At 32.7% G+C, this 17479-nt stretch overlaps 1 long non-coding RNA gene across 1 annotated transcript in view; it reads left to right on the forward strand.

The window, feature by feature from the left end:
* The window catches only part of LOC110744075, a 170060-nt gene that overhangs the window by 151102 nt on the left and 1479 nt on the right, over positions 1-17479 (forward strand). The window lies entirely within an intron of this gene.

Here is a 17479-nt window from a genome sequence, read left to right on the forward strand (position 1 = left end):
AGGTAATTTTAAAGCTCTGCTATTTATATTTGAAAATTTTGGATGCAGCTGGAAACCGTCATTCTCAGCAAACTATCGCAGGAACAGAAAACCAAACACCGCATGTTCTCACTCATAGGTAGGAATTGAACAATGAGATCACTTGGACACAGGAAGGGGAAGATCACACACTGGGGCCTATTGTGGGGTGAGGGGATAGGGGAGGGATAGCATTAGGAGATATACCTAATGTAAATGATGAGTTAATGGGTGCAGCACACCAACATGGCACATGTATACATATGTAACAAGCCTGCATGTTGGGCACATGTACCCTAGAACATAAATAATTTTAAAAAAAAAGGAGAAACCAAAAGTTCAGTGATTTTCAAGAAGTCAGGATATAAAAAGTAAAGAAAGGGGTCTCTTTGATATTAGTATAAATCTATCACCCTATGTCACCCCCATGATTTATTATAAAAATTTTTGTCAGCAAAATATTCAGAGATTTGCTCATTGAAAGTGTTTTTCATTGCTTTAATTGCACAACATACTATAAACCCTAGAAATAAACAGTTTCCATACAAAAAAAAAAAAGAAATTTTAAGGTGCGTGACTTATACCCTAAAATATATATATGCACCGTTTACTCATTTTATTTTCTCATTCATTATATCTCAAATATTGGATTGACATTATCAGCTGAAGGGAGAGAACCATCCATTGTCTGGGTGGACCACAGTTTATTTATCCATTCGCCGACCAAAGGACATCTATCTGGGTTGCTCCCAAGTTTTGGCAATTATGAAGAAAGATGCTGTAAACATCTGTCTTCAGGTTTTTGTGTAGATGAAAGTTTTCAACTCTTTTTGGGTAAATTACAAGGAGCCTGGTTGCTGAACTGTATGACAAAATGTTTAGTTTTATAGGAAAGCACTGACCTGTCTTCCAAAGTGGCAGTATCGTTTAGCCTTTCCACCAGCAATGAATAAGATTTTCTGTCCTCCACATCCACACCAGCAGTGAGTGTTGTCAGTGTTCTGGACTTTGACCATTCTGTTGGGTGTGTCCTAGGATCTCCTTGTTTAAACTTCATTGTCCTAATGACATATGCTATGGAGTATCTTTTTATATGTGTATTCGCCATCTGGATATAATCCAGAAGTAATCAGTGTAATGTGTGTACGGCTAGGCTGCTAAAATCACTATTAATAACTTATGATGCCTTAATTTCAAATAAGAGAAATTCTACATGTAAATTGTTTCAATAATGGAAGGACTTATTTTTATACTTAAAAGGAGCCGAAGCAGAGTGCCTACAGGGCTGGTTAATTCAACTGCTCAATGCCATCACAGGAAGCCACATCTCTTTCATTTTACATTGTCCATGATCGGTGTTATTGACTGACTTTTGCTAACTTCCTCCTGTTTGAAAGATAGCTGCCAAAATTCTAGGTAGAAATGCAGATACATTAATGTTGAGCAGACAAAAAAAGACAGGCCTTATCTTCTTTCTTATTGGTATCTTTTAATTGGTGAGGATACCTTTTCCAACACCAGCCACATACTTAACATTCATGACTTATTGCCAGATAGGGCCACATTCCATGGTTAATCAATCACCTCCAGGGGCAATGTGATCACCAGGCTACATTAAGATCAATCAGTTAAGCATATGGCATCAGGAAAGCTATTGCAAAGGAAGAAAGAGATGGAAAGAAATGTTAGAAAGAAAAGCTAGAGGGTACACAATGCTATTCTACAATGTCATTAAAATAAGTACCTATGAACAGGGTAGTAACTAAGTTTCAAATGATATAAAAAGTATAGTTGTTTATTTTATGTAATTAGTGCTTTCTCAAAACATTGATTCACATCACTCACTAAGATGAGACATTTTTGTAGAGATAATAACCACGTATTTTAATTTCATGAAATTAAAATGTGTCTTAAAAGAACATAGACTAAAAATGATCCAGTCTATCCTTGCATTTCTCAACATACCATCCTTCTCCCTCCCAAATAATCGGGAAGTGATCTATCTATATGTATTCCAGATTTAAGCTCTGGGCTTTACACATTGAAAAAAATCTGATATTTTACAGTCTAAAACTATGACCCTTACAACTAACCACTGGTTTTCTATTGACTCATTTTTATATTGTTCATTATCAGAGACATTAAAATATTTGGCAATCTGAGGGAAATCATTGTTACATATATATTTCCCTAAGATAAAATTAAATTTGAGTAAAATATGTATAATGTACATTTTATGAACAAAGAAAAATATTTATTGAACACAAATCTGTTTAAATAATTTTTTGTCTTAAATGATACAAAGTCAGAAGTTCATCCCTTGACAAATCTACTAACACTTGGAGAACATGCAACCTAGCTTCATCCATGCTCTATCTGTTAAAAGAGGGGGTTGTGGTCCCTATTCCTGTCATCAGACAGTTTGAAAAGCTTTTCCCACAAATGAAAGTTTAGCTAAATCCTAGCTTTACCAGTCAACATGCATTTCATTTTAGTTTTGCCCTTGACTGGATCATAACTTTCGCATAACCTCTGCTCCAAGGTCTCTCACAGAAGGTGTATAGTATGAATGACACTATCATTATTACATCAAAGTTTCTATTTTCAAAATGGAATAGCCTGCATGTAAAACTAGGTCAACACTGATATAATTCTACAGGGTTTCGTCTTCCTTTTAAGTTTAAAATAGTTCAAAAGAGATTGCATGTGGCCCCGCTATCTGTAGCTCAGTAGTTGGTGAGTGATAGTACATTCTCTGAGATTTGCATTCAACCAGGAGGTAATTTTTTTAAAAACACTCACACCTATATTTGAAAATTGGAGAAATGACTCATACCCTAAAATATAGTGCCCCATTTTCTCTTTTAGTTTCCTCATTCATTCTATCTCAAATACTGGACTGAAGTTAAAGTTCTTGCATTGTGTTATGAGAAGACAAAAAGAGGTAGATGCTCTGAAAAGGTCATATTTGGTTTTCTAAATAAAGGAATTTTGCAATACTCGTGCATTGAAACTAAGCTAGAAATATTTTTTGAAGAAGATTTTATATCTTCTTCATATCTAAGAAAATGTATTCTTTTTCCTTCCCTAGGATTTTTTTTTTTTTTTTAACCATAAGACATTCCCTCCTTAAATAGCCCCCATTCTGTTGTGGAGAAAGAGAGCAGCTGTTGGCCTGTATTATCCACTTCTGAATTTTCACCCTTATTCAGTTTTACCCAAATGCCAACCTAAAAGCTACTATGAAGAAATTATCTCAGCCCTTATCCAAGACTCTAATATGAGTCATGCTAATAAAAACTAAGAGATAGATAAGTTTGTATTAAACAGTCATAGGAGACACCAAACTGTTTTTCTAACGTATACATTTTCAGAAAACTGCAAGAATATTATGCTAATTCAGAAAATATTTCCTCCATTCTTTTGGAATCTTAAAAAATACATCAGCATTATTCTTATTCTTATTGTACTATCATTATTACTATTATCACTACCTTATGCGATACAATGGTGGATTATCTCAGAAAATGTGAAAGGAAAAATAAAAATGAAAAAGAAGTCTACTCTGAAGGCTTTTTATCCTAGGAATGCTCGTTTACCTAGCTACGGTTGAAACGTATATCAACAGTGGTTGGTAGGACATCCTTCATGACTTTAATTCTTTTGCTTAAGGGGACTTTAGGCAGGAGTTACGTCATATCTTTCTTTGGAATTACCACGTGGTCTTAAACTGGCCATGTGATATCATTAATCCATTGAACTCATCAGCAAATCACTGGTGGGAGGAAAGAAAGGAAAAATTAGCTCAAAATGAGACACCAAAGAGCTAGAGAATATTGCTTTCCTCATAAGTAGCTCCTTTATAGGGTGTTTACATAGTTGCTTTAAAATTGCCATAATATTTCTAATTGTGTCCTAAACAATATTTTACCTCTCACCCGGTTTTTCCTGTTTAGCAGAGCCATTTCCATGATTTGTTGGCTCATTTTTATGTTAAATATTTTAACAAGAATGGCTTCGTGACATCAGGGAGTCAGTCAGATATAATGGAGTTCTGCTAACAAGCCTTATAAAAATATAGGAAGCAGATAATAAATCAGACTTATATACTTGATAGATAATAACTTGAAATTTGGCATAATTTTTGGAATAATTAAGTATCTATCACGCTACAGCATTTGTGAAACATTAAGAGCTTGGTGCAAACAGAAAAAAAATGTCAACCCATATTTAAAGCTGATTTCCTTTATTAAATCAAATAACCAGGTCTCTATGCTGACACATTGGCCATCCTAACTTAGAAATATAGTATAGAGTCCTGAGGGTAACTGCTGGAATTATGACTATTTCCCAGTGTTCTTTCGGAAGCTGGCTAGGTAAATAGAAGCGATGTCAAGTAATTTAACCACAGCTGGTGAGGACATTTCATTAGCAGCATTACTATCAATCCTTGGTTACAAGAGTAAATGGAAGTCCTATGAATTATTAATAGCTCTCAGAGCTGAAAACGTGGCTCACACTTTGCCTTAGGGAAAGAAGTTTGAGAAAGGCAAAGAATGAGAATACTCATCTTTTTTTTCAACAGGAGTTGATTTCTCTACTCAAAAAAATATCCACAACGTTGAACCCTTGATATAAAACCTGATACTGAGTTTTCCACAAGGTCACCTATATTTAAGTAACATGTTCAGGATTATATAATATGAGAGTTAAAGCGGAATAATGAGAGTAAACAAAAATTGCAGTGCTAATGACACTTTGATTTGCATGGCATTTTTCATCAGTTAATTCAAAAACGATTGAATCTCTTAAAAACTGAAATGTTTTTAAAGAAAATGGCTGACTTTCAGTTAAAAGTTTACTTTTTTAAAAAACCCTGAAACTTCTACTTTAGTCCTATATTCAAACATAAAATACTCCACTTAAAAACCTTGCCCCTGGTATGCTGTCAAGGGCCTTCATGTTTTATTTTATATGTATATATTCAAATAGGAATTCACTTATGTTTGTTTAAAATGTATTAGAAAAAAATCAATGTGTGGTCGGTACACATTGCATGTGAATAGTAAACAAATATTTAGTTTGTGAATATAGTCATTGATCCACTCATTTTTACCAAGTGATTTCTAGTTGCTAATACTAAACTATACTTCATATTGCCAATGTTTTACCTGATTTTAGAGCAAAGCCACATGATCAAAACCAAAAGGGAGAAACGGGCCTTCTATTTCTATATTTATAGCCATTTACATTCACAGATGTATATACATAAGCAGTCAAGTCTACCATCATACAAATGCTTAGAGCATGTTAAATTAAACCCCATCAGGGTACAAATCAGTTTTCCTATTGTAGCTTTTTTCATTTTATTTTTCAACCATAAGGAGTACAGAATCCTAATCAATTCTAACTCATCAAATTTTAGCAGAGTAGTTAAAAGAACAGACTGAAGTATGAGACAACTTAGATTTAAATCTTGACTGCCACTTAACAGACTCTGTGAACATGGAAAGCTACTTTAAGTTTTAGATCTCATTTCTCTCATGTCTAAAATGAACATAGAAGCTCAGAAAGCCTTGGAAAGAGTAATTGCTCAAAACATTAGCTGCTGTTAATGAAATGATGATTATTTCACAAATTTTAGCTTTCAATTATTATTTCTTACAGAGACTTGAGGAAGCCAAACTAAAGCAAAATTAAATAAATAATCTCAATGAGTTTATAGCTTAACCGAATACTAAAATAAGAAAATTGGAACATATTAAATTAATTTGTAATTCAAATAAATAGGCTAACCACACTGAAAGTTTACTTAGTGTTTGATGAACAGGGGTTCTTAACTTTATTTAATCCATTTTGCTTATCTTTATCTGTCTGAATAGTGCTTTATATGCATAATGTGCAATATGCAATATGTTTATGTAATAAACAGACAAAAACTGTTTCTTTGTGAAATCCCAAAGACTTTTATTTTAAAATTGAAATATAACTAACTTCACATGAAATTTATTTTTTAAAATGTAAAACTTAGTCAATTTTAGTATATTTACAAGACTTTAAAAACATTACCACTATCTTGTTTTAGAATGTTTCATCACCCCAGAAAGAAATTTCATACATATTAGCAGTCACTCTCCCTTGTTTCCTCCTTCCCATCTCCCACCCCAACCCCTGGAAACCACTTATCTATTTTCTGTCTCTATAGATTTGCCTATTGTGGGAAACTAATGTTAATGGAAGGATTCAAGATGTGGATTTCTGTGCTTCAATTATTTCATTTAGCATAATGTTTCCAAGTTTCATCCAGGTTGTAGTATGTATCACGACTTCATTTCTATTAGTGGTTGAATTATATTCTGTTTTATGGATATGCCAAATTGTGTTTATCAATTTATCTGTTTATCCACTGATGGGCATCTGGATTGTTTCCACCTTTGGATTTATGAACAATGCTGCTAAGAACATCTGTGTGGCCAATATTATCACTTCTCTCAGGGATATATATAGAAGGTGAAATACATGTGTTACTGCTATGTTTTAACCTTCTGGGAAACCACAAAACCATTTACCCAAGGGGCCACACAATTTTTCATTCCCGTGGTAATGTATGAGTTACATTTTCTCCATTTATCTGTCAACACTTGTTATTGTCTGTATTTTTCATTAGAGCCATTCTAATGGGTGTGAAGTGGTATCTCATTGTGAATTGGATTTATATATTCCTAGTGTTAATCATGTTTAACATTTGTTTTTGTATTTATTTGCCATTTACTTATCTTCTAGAGAGAAATATCAATTCAAATCCTTTGCCAATTTTTATTGGGTTGTCTTTTATTGTTGAGCTATAAGAGTTCTTTATATGTTATGGATAGAAACTTTTTCAGATATATAACTTACAAATATTTTCTTCTGTAGGTTTTCTTTTCTTTTTCTTGGTGGTGGTCTTTGAAACATGGAAGTTTTATATCTGTGAAGTACAACTTATTTATTTTTTATTTTGTTGCATGTTAAATAAGCAATTGCCTAATTCAAGGTCATGAAGACTTAGACCTATGTTTCCCTCTATAAACCTTATATTTTTAGCTTTTAACATTGTCTTTAATCCATTTTGAATTAATTGTTGTATATGGTGTGGGTAAGGGCTCAACTTTATTCTCTTGCATATAAATATTTAATTGTCTAGTAACCATTTGTTGAGAAGGTTTTTATTTTCCTATTGGATTATTTTGGCACACTTGTCAAAAATTAGCAATAAGTGTAAGAGTTTATTTCTGGAATCTCAATTCTATTTTATTGATTCTTATACCAGTACCACACTGTCTTGATTACCACTTCTGTTATAACTTTTGAAATCATGAAGTGTGAACTTTCTGACTATTCTTATACATCGAGTTTCTTTTGATTATTCTAGATTTCTTGAATCTTCATATGAGTTTTTAGATCAGCTGATCAATTTGTGAGAAAATGGCTAGCTAAGATTTTTGGTGAGTGTGACGTTGAAAAAGATCTGTAGACCAATTTGTGGAATATTACCATCTTAACAATATTAACTCTTTCAATTCATGAATATGGGATGTCTTTTCCATCCATCCATCCATCCATCCATCCATCCATCCATCCATTATAGGAGTCCATTCCATCATGGTCTCCTATAATTTCTTTCAATTATCCTTTTTTATAGTAACATTAAGACATTTGGAGTACAAGTCTTGCATTATTTTGTTTAGTTTATTCATAAGTATTTAGTTCCTTTTGATGCTATTGCAAATGAAAGGATTCATTAACTTCAATTTATAATTGCTCATTCTAATATAGAGAAATATAATTTACAGTTGCCTGTTAATCATATATTGTGCAACCTTGCTGAACTTTGCTTTTTAGTTCTAATTTTTTATATGTGGATTCTTTAGGGTTTTCTGAATGTAAAATTGTGTCATCTGTAAATAGATATAGGTAAACTACTCTGGGTACCTTTTATTTCTTTTTCTTGCTGAATTGCCAGTTGCTAGAGCCTCCAGTACAATATTGAATAGAAGTAGTCAGAGCAGGCATGCTTGTCCTCTTCTTATCTTGTTCTTTCTTAGGGGAAATGTTTTAGTCTTTTCACTTGAAGTATAATGATAGATGTGGGTTTTTATAGATGTTTTCTTAGCAGCATGAGTTTTCCCATCAAATTCATCAGTTTTTACTTCATGTATTTTGGGGATATAATGCTACATGCATATATATTTATAATTTTATGACTTCTGAATTGACACTTTTTTGTCTTAAAGTCTACTTTGTCTGATACTAGTATAATGTTTCATCTCTCAGTTTTGCTTTTATTAACTTTTCGAAGCTTAGTGCTTACCTTTCACACTTTAATCAAAAATTAATCTGTAATTGACTTAGTCTATGGCATGAACGAGAGGAATTTTTTACTCTCACAATATTCTTCTATGGATTGCCAAATGGCCATGCAACACCATCTACTGCAATAACCATTCTTTCCTCACAAATCCGCTGTGCTTTTTCTTCATAAATCAATGATCCATTTATATATGCATCTGTAAATAGCCCTTGAAAAATTGGTGTGTTTTCTATCCTTGCATTGAAACCACAGTATCTTTATATGGCTTTAGGTAAGCCTTTATATCCCATGTTGTCTTCTTTAAGAATGGCTTAGTGATTCTTTATTCATTATATTTTCTACATCACTACTTGAATTTGTTGTACATTTACATAAACTAAACATAATAGAAATACATTGAAATTACAGATCAATATTAGTCTGATTCTTATTTATCAATTCCAGGCCTTCAAAGTCAAAAAAATTGATAATTAATGTTTTATAAATTGCTTTGTAGATAGTTTACACTTAATTTTTAATATTTTCATTTTTAAGAGCAGTTCTGAGTTTACAGCAAAACTGAGAGGGAGGTACAGAGATTTCTCATATCTTTGCTGCCTAAGCACATGTATAGCCTCTTCCATTATAAATATCCCCCACCAGAGCGGCATGTTTGTTTTAATTGATAAATGTACATTGACACATCATTATTGCCCAGTGTTCATGGTTCAGATTAGGGTTCACTCTAGTAATGTATGTTCTCTGGGTTTCAATAAATATGTCATGACATATATAACCCACCATAGTGTCATATAGACTAGTTCCACTGCCCTAAAAATCCTTTGTGCTCTGCCTATTGGTCCCTTTCTCCCCCAACCCCCTTTGTTAGTATTTTAATGGTATATTTCAAATTTCACTTAAATTTTATTAAAAATTAATTTGTATTTGATATAAGTAGTGTTTTTTTAAATGGACTTTTTCTGTATCAAACTACCTTGCAAAATTTCCTAAACATTTATTTGTCAATTTGAAGTGTCTTGTATTTACAATTATATTATCTGTGAATAATGCCCATTTTAATTTCACTACACTTACTATGTTATTTATCTATTTTCTTATTTTAGGTCTCTTCCTGGGACCATCAGTATAATATTGATTTAAAGTGGTGGTCATGAATATCTTTGTTTACTTCACAATCTTAAAGGGAATGTTTCCAACATTTTACAAATTATGCATACTCATCAGGTCAAATCATTTTTCCTCTAGTTGTTGTTTGTTGAGGATCATTACCATGAATATATGTGAATATTAAATAATTTTTGGTCTATATTGAGAAGATCAAATATTCTAAGAATTTGTGTGTTTAAAAATGTTGAGGTCACATAATTTTTGCTATTATATTAACGTGTTATGTGCATTATAGCAGATAGCTAGCAAGTAGGTAAGTTATACTTACCGACATTGAGATAAATTATAGCTTGACAGTAATAATTTTTAAATATGTTTTGGATCATTTTAAAAATTTAAAGTGAAACAAAGTTTTGGAAATTTCTTTAGTGAGTTTAATATTAACAATGAAGTAAAGATATAAATAGATGCTGTAGAAATGTAGAGGACCATAAGAATATATTATGATTAGCTTTGTATCAATCAATTTTTAAATGTCCATGAAATACACTAAGATTCAGAAAAATATAAATTGCCAAGATTCACATTCATTGAAGCAGAAAATCTAAAGAATTCTATATCTATAACATAAATTTAATAAATAATTATGGAACTTTATGCAAAGAAAACTTCAGACCCATTCTCATTTGTGAATCCTAGCTAATATATATTTTTAAAGTAATGCCTATTGTATTCGTTTTCCATTGCTGCCATAACAAATTATCACAAATTCAGTGTCTTTGAACAGCACAAACACATTGTCTTACTGTTCTGTGGGTCAGAAGTCTGATGCATGCCTCATGAGTTAAAAATCAAGCAGGGCTAAGTTTCTTCCCTGAGGCTCTAGGGAGGAACATGCTTCCTTGTCCTTCTCAGCTGCAAGAGCCTGCTCACGTTGCCTGGCTGATGTCACTTTCTTCCATCTTTAAAACCAGCAAAGGCATGTCTCCTTCTACCTGTGCTCCCATCTCTCTTATTTTTTGCAGTTAGTATAGGTTTTCACTTTTGAGGATTTATGTAGTCATATTAAATTCACCTGAATAATCTTGGCTGACTTCTCTCATTTCATGGTCCTCAACCTTGATCACATCTTCAAAGTTCCCCTTGCCTTTTAAAGTAACATTAGTCAGAGGTTCCAAGGATTAGAGCATGGACACTATTAGGGAGCCATTATTCTACCTACTGCATTCATCTCTCCAAATATAGATAGATGGATGGATGGATGGATGGATGGATGGATGGATGGATGGAGATATATGTATATATACACACACATACACATACAACTCATTTATACATTCAACACAGTAGGGATACCAAAACCTGAAAAGGACATATGAACTGTAAAATCCCAGGCTAATCTCCTCATGAAAATAAAAGCAAAGCTCCAATACAAAATATTTAAAAATAAATAAATAATTTATTTATAAAAATATTAGTGCATTTAAGCAAAAGAGGCTTTATTAGAGGAATGCTTAGATGTTTGATTGAGTCTTTTTTTAAAAAATCAGATGAGGTAACCACTACATCATCAGAAAAAGTGATAGAAATATAGGATCCAGTCAATAGAGGCCAAGATAAATTCAAGATCCAATCAAAATAGAAACTCTTCACAAACCAGGATTACTGTGGAACTTTATTAATAAATCTTAATAAAAGTTAAATGTAAAAAGCTTTCTGCAAGCGGCATAATTGAGATCAACATATTGAAAACTATCATTTTGAGAAAAAAAATAAGACAAAGAATATTAACACTACAGCTACTCAAGACTGAGCCAGAGGTCTCAGTCACTTCTATTAGACATTGATTCAAATTGTAACAATTAGGAAGGCATTATTAAAAATCTTTATATTCACATAAAATTCAGAAATTAATAGATAAGTTATTATAATTAGTAAGTGTAGCAATTACGTTAAATATAAGGTCACTATTTTTACGTCTTTACTAGATTAACAGTTTAAAACAGAGTAAAAATAAAATGAAATAAATTTAAAAATTAAGTCAGAAATGTCAAATATCTATGTATAAATTTAACCAAATATGGGCAAAATACCTATGCAGATAATTACAAAACTTTTTGAGAAAAATTAAAGGAGATTAAAATAAATTGAGGTATGTTTCATGTGTGTGGATTGGAAGACTCAATATTATAAAATGTCAGCTTAGCAGAACACAGCAGTGTATATCTGTAATCCCAGCACTTTGGGAGGCTGAGGTGGGAGGATCATTTGAGGCCATGAGTTCAAGACCAGCTTGAGCAACATGTGAGACCCTGACTCTATAAAAAATTTAGTCGGGTGATGGCACCACTGTACTTCAGTCTGGGTGACAGAGCAAGCTTCTGTCTCAAAAAAATAGTTGATTATTTCCATCCATTACCTATTTAATGTTATCTTAATAAAATCCAATTCGGTGTTTGTAGAAAGAGACATGATCAATCTAAACTTTATATAGAAGAAGAGCATGCCAAAAATGATCAAGAAATTTTTGAATTTGAGACCAAAAAGATGAAGATTTTTTAAAAAGCTATAATAATTGAGAGTTTGTGATATGGTATAAAGAATAAAATATAAATTAAAAATGAAAGAATGAAGAGACCAAAACTGATACACATGAATAATCAAAATTCATCAAGCAAAGTAGTCAAAAACGGTTGGTATTTTCAATCAATGATTCTATAAAAAATTGACACCCAAATAGAAATTAACAAAATTATTTCCTATATCACATTATACAGGAACTTTAACTCTAGAATTATAAATCTGGACATGCAAGGCATAAAAACAAAACTTTAGAAGAGAACATAGGAGATGTAGGAAGATACATTAAATTGAATGCAAGAAGAACTGACCATAGAAGAAAATATTGAAAATCTGGAGAAATTAAAAATTAGTAAGACACAATTAAAGGAATAAAAGAACATGTTAAGAACTTGTTACCGTTTTTCTGGAATTATTTTTATGACTAATAAATACTTTGCAAATACTCACGTCCATAACATGAAGAGATGCTTCCAGTCAATAACATACAGACAAATAATCTCATAGGAAGAGTGCTGAAATTAGAATGGATACCTTGCAAAAGAGGCTAATACAATGGCCAATAAAGACAAAATTGTGCTTATGATCTTTAGGCATTATGTAATTACAAGTTTACTCCAGAATGATATATGACTATATACACAACAGGATGCCTAAGTGTAAGACAGACAAGCGTTGTGTTTAGCCAGAATGTGCATAAATGAGAACGTGCATACTTATGTGTATCGACTTGGGAAAATGATTAGGCATTGTCTACATATGTTGAAATCTGCATTAGCTTATAATCATCAATTCTATCCCTGGGTCATATCTAACAGAAATACATGGGCATGTGCCCCAAGGACACACACACAAGAATGTTTATGATGCATCTTTCACAACAGCTAACAATGAGAAACAAACCTAGCACCCTGTCAAATATATCATGCTTGATTCAGTAGTGTAATAATATACATGTTTGAAGACTGAATGAAATATGTTACATCCAAAAATGTTATTTGTTCCACAAACATAACAATGAGTGGAAGAAGTAATAGAGAATATAATACACAGAATGGTTCCATTGATACAAAGATAAAATAAAATAGACATTATTAAATTGTAGTGTGAAGAGACATATGTGTATTTAGTAAAAGTAAAAACCTTGAGAAGAGAAAAAGCAATGAGGTAGCTACCATAAAAGTCAGGTTAGTGGTTACTTTTTTTTTTTTTTTTTTGAGACAGGGTCTTGCTTCATCACCCAGGTTGGAGGGCAGTTGAACAATCTTGGCTCATTGTAACATCTGCCTCCCAGGCTCAAGCGATTCTCCTGCCTCAGCCTCCCAAGTAGCTAGGATTACAGGTGCCCACCACCACGCCCGGCACATGTTTGTGTTTTTAGTAGAGACAGGGTTTTACTATGTTGGCCAGGCTGGTCTCGAACTCCTGACCTCAAGTGATCCACCTGCCTCAGCTTCCCAAAGTGCTGGGATTACAGGCATGAGCCATGTCACTGTGACCGGCCCAGGGTAGTGATTACTTTTATTCACAGCGGGGCATAGAGATGGGAAAGAGACAATAGAAAGAATTCTTTGAAGTGGTGGCAAAAATCTATATTTTCTTATTGATCTTGGTGATGGTTACATGAATGACTACTTTGGGATGACTCATTAAGCTGTAGCTATAGTTTCATTCAATTTATTGTATGTGTATTATACTCTGTTTTGAAAATGAGCATCATTTGTTTTGCTTCGCTTGTTATTAAAGAAGATGAAAAACCACTTAATGTTAAACCACTTAATGTTAAAATTTTTCTATTTCTTTCTAAAGGTGAAGATGAAAAACCACTTAATGTTAACATTTTTCTATTTCTTTCTAAAAGAAAATACCATTCTCTTGGACCATTCTGTATCACCTCAGAGTGGAAGAGAAATACTTGTTGGAGGCTGTTCCTTAGGATATATATTTTCATAACTGGTTTTGAGTTCTCTCATATCCAGATGAAACGTATGAAAATATAAGTGGCTTGGTAACTCTCAGATTTAAAATGTTTGGCATAAATTTAAATAATCGTCTCTCATAACAATTGTAGTTTCTGTTTTGTATACGTTATGCGTGCCATTAGGATATCACTTGTGAGAATATATGTAGCCCATGAAAAGAATGGGTAGAAGTTGTGTGACAAGGTTTCTGTTCCGATATTAGAATTCAATTTCTTTAGTCATGAACAGTTCTCCAGAATAAATAGCTGAATTGTTCATGGAAGTGGAGTCGGTTGAAAATTATTTGTGTTAAAGGTCATTTATTATTACTTTTTCAACTCTATAGGCAAAATTATCTTCAGTAGGCTGGATGAGACTGTTTCAAAAGATGTATTATTTTATAATGGTGTTGTAGGTTTAACACTGAAGCAGAGATTCTGCACACCAATGAATATTATGCAAAAATATTTTACATACAGATTTTTAACTCACCTAGTTTCTTTCATGACTTAAAAATCCTGCAAAATATAATCAATTATGTAAAGAATATACATGCTAAAAAATCTATCTCATTTGTCCAAAGCTGCTTGAGATGCAAGAAGATTATCCTAGAGGAGTGGGTATAATTTAATAGAATGTATTTACAGGATTTAGGAATCAATGAAGGTATAGAGCTCTTGTCCACTTCCTTTTTCCATGGTAAAGAATTTCTCTTATCCCTGTTTCTGACCAAAGATCCATATCCATGAAACCAATACATAAAGATCTAACTTCGCATCCAATACTCTTCCAGAGAGAGCTATTGAAGCTCCAGGAGAAGCCACAGGAACAACAGAGCGTTGGAGAACAATGCCACGGTTGATTCGGAGAATTTGTTTTAAGGTGGTGTATCATAGTTTATATGGAAATGCTCATTTCAGATAAAGGAGGTCAGATGCTAAATTAGAAAAAATAATGTAAGAAGGATACTTGATAAACGTGATTTGATTCGATATGATTTTCCAGAGTGCCATAGAATATGGATTTCATAAGTATCTAACATCAATGCCTTTCATATTTTAGCTACCTATTAAATGTATGGTAGATTTATAAAGAATAATAGAGATTATCTCTGAATTATACAAAGAAAGGTTATCACTCTCTCCACTCCTCATATATGACAATTTATCAAAGACCAGAAAATATAATAAGGTGCTTTACTCTCTTTTTTTTGGGGCGGGTCACAAATCTATCATGGGCTGGAGTGCGAGTGGCCGGATCTCAGAAGCTCACTCCGCAGAAACCTCCGCCTCCAGGATTCACCGATTCCACCACCTCAGCCTCCGGAGTGGCTGGGACCACAGAGCCTACCACCCTCGCCCTGGCTATTTTTTTTATATTTTAAAGTAGAGCCAGAGTTTTCACACGTCAGTATGAGGATAAGTCTGATCCTCAGTAACCAACCCATGATCCATGGAGTCTTCAGCCTCCCAAAGTGCTGGGATTACAGGCTTTACTCTCTTGAGTCTTATAGATTTTAAAGCCAAAAGGGATATGAAGATACATAGCCCCCATCCTCTACTTTGTATGTGAGAAAAACAGAGTTCAAAGAGAATATGCAATCAGAATGCAAGTTTTCAGTGCCAAACACCATGTGCCGTGCGTGTAAACAAACTGCTACCAATTAATCATTTGGTTTTGAGCCCCTTTACCATAATCATTTGTAAAATGAAGAGACTAGACTAAATGAACTCTGGAGTCTCTGTCAGCTTAAAACTTCAGACTCTCAATCTTGATAATAATCCAAATAAATTTTGCCAAATGCTTTACATAAAAGTAAAGAATATTAAGGAATCCTCAGTGGATCCACCATGAAATATTTTTTGATCAAACTAATAACTTTTGTTAATATATTTGAGAACAATACCTCAAAAAGATTGTGAACTGATAGGGGAAAGTTCCCTAGTATTTCTTTATATCCCTTACAGTCAGTCTCTTTTTGAAATTACTTTTATGCAAACAAAGAATCAGAGAGCTAATATAAAAGTGGTATCTATAACCTCATCACCTAAGGATCAAATATTGAGTTCTCTCAAATGAAATGTGAGTGTTTATAGATTTAAGCTAGGTTGATTTCAAATTCATCGTTCTAAAATAAATGCCTTAAATTTTAAAATGTATTTAAAATATGTATTGGAGATTTTGTAGATTCTAAGTCAAAGTAATTTGAAATAGAAATTTTGACAAATGAACATAATTTTGCACATATTTGTCTTGAATGTAGCAGGAGATATTTACAAATATTTTAAATACCTACAGTTCAACTTAAATTCTAATCACTGCTTAAATATTAAAGCCAAAATACAGTGATGGTAAAAGCAAAATAATTTTAGTAGCCAGCCTCTAGATTAAGTAGAATACGAAAAAATATTTATAAAATATCAAATGGTTTTGTGATATCTCTAGCAAATATATCAATCATAGTAATTCCATTTATGCATATTTACCCAAGGGAAATAAAAGCTTATGCTCACAAAAAGACGTACACAAATGATCAAAAACCGCAATTACTTTTTCACAAAGCTAATACAACAGAATACTCAGCAATTAAAATGAATCAATTCCAGACATGCCTTACAATGTGGATGAATCTTGAAATAATTGTGCTAAATAAGCCAGACTGAAACATACACATGCTGCATGGTTTCATTTCTATAACTTTTTAAGAAATACAAGCTCATCTATAGTAGGGAAAAGTGGATCACTGGTTGTCTAGGGATGGGTGGTGGTTTGAGAAGGAAAGGCAGGGGGGTATGACGAAACTGTTCAGGATGATGGATTTCAGTTTCGTGATCATGCTGATGGTTTCACAAGAGTATATGGTGGGTAAAACTTATTGAATTGTTCCCTTTAAATATATGTAGTTTGTAGTATGTCAATTATACATTGATACACTAAAAAAAAAGAAGCAAATTAAACAACTAAACATGTATACTAATCTAGGAACATTAGGAATTGACAGGAACACCTCAGACATCTGTGCAGCCCCAAAGAACGTCATGATTTTCAAACTAGTAAAATGTTACCTGTTCATGACTTAAACCCCAATTCACAGTACATTATACATTTCATTTGTTAATTCCAGGAATGTTGTAATACTTTAGGAATATATTATTTAAAATAAGAGTAGATTTAAAATTATATTTAAAAGAATAAGCCTCAGTTAACTGAAAAATCTCACCTATTGGAAAAGTTGGAGCCCTTGAATATAACCGGTTAAAAAAGTGGCCCTATTCTAGAGTTTAAGTCTATTTTCTGTAAAGCATGGAATTTCATATCTAGAACACTAGCATTCTGTGAGCGCAAATGAACTGTAATTGCTGTTCAGTTTCATGCCTGCAACATAATAGAGAACTCACGGTAAAATAAAAAACAAACAAACAAAAGAAGTGTAACAGATAGAAAGGACTCTTTTCTTAATTTG

This window comes from Papio anubis, chromosome 11 (genome assembly GCF_008728515.1).
Source record: "Papio anubis isolate 15944 chromosome 11, Panubis1.0, whole genome shotgun sequence".
NCBI classification, from domain to species: domain Eukaryota; kingdom Metazoa; phylum Chordata; class Mammalia; order Primates; family Cercopithecidae; genus Papio; species Papio anubis.